The sequence below is a fragment of the Triticum aestivum genome, chromosome 1D (assembly GCF_018294505.1).
Source record: "Triticum aestivum cultivar Chinese Spring chromosome 1D, IWGSC CS RefSeq v2.1, whole genome shotgun sequence".
NCBI classification, from domain to species: Eukaryota; Viridiplantae; Streptophyta; class Magnoliopsida; order Poales; family Poaceae; genus Triticum; species Triticum aestivum.
Genome location: NC_057796.1, coordinates 447,738,757 through 447,739,465, shown reverse-complemented (window position 1 = coordinate 447,739,465; position 709 = coordinate 447,738,757).

Here is a 709-nt window from a genome sequence, read left to right as displayed (position 1 = left end):
TATCACGGTCGAGAGGGGGTATAAATATCGACCGTCCATCATGTCGAAGTTATCTGGGAGGGAGTTATATATATCGACAACGACGACATACATACATGGGAAAATAATGTTATCGGGGAGGGGGTATATCGACAACGACATACCCGATAAAAAATAAGAAGACGAAGAAGAAATAAAAAGAGGAGAAGAAGAAAGGAATAGAGGAGAAGATCGAAGAAAAAAAGAAGAAAAAAAAGAGGAGAAGAAGAAAAAATAGAAATATCTATTTTTTCTTCTTCTTCTCCTCTATTCCTTTCTTCTTCTCCTCTTCTTTTTCTTCTTTTTTCCTCTTCTTATTTATTTCTCCTCTTCTTCCTCTCCTCTTCTTCTCCTTTCTTCCTCTTCTTATTTTCGTTTTTCCTCTCCTTCTTTTTGTTCTTCTTCCTTTCCTAGCTAGATATATAAAACTTTTCTAAAAATGTAACTTTTGCATATATAAAACTTTTCCATGGATCATCATTTCTCATATATATCCATCTATAGCCACATACATATATAAATGGAAAAAAATGCTATGAACAAAAATACATATATACTTGGTAAATATTCTATGAACATCGTTTCTCATATATATCAATGCATACATCCATGGATCATCATTGCTCATATATCCATAGTCATATCTAGCACATTCTAAATTTTCCTAACTCTTTTACAACCACAAAAATTA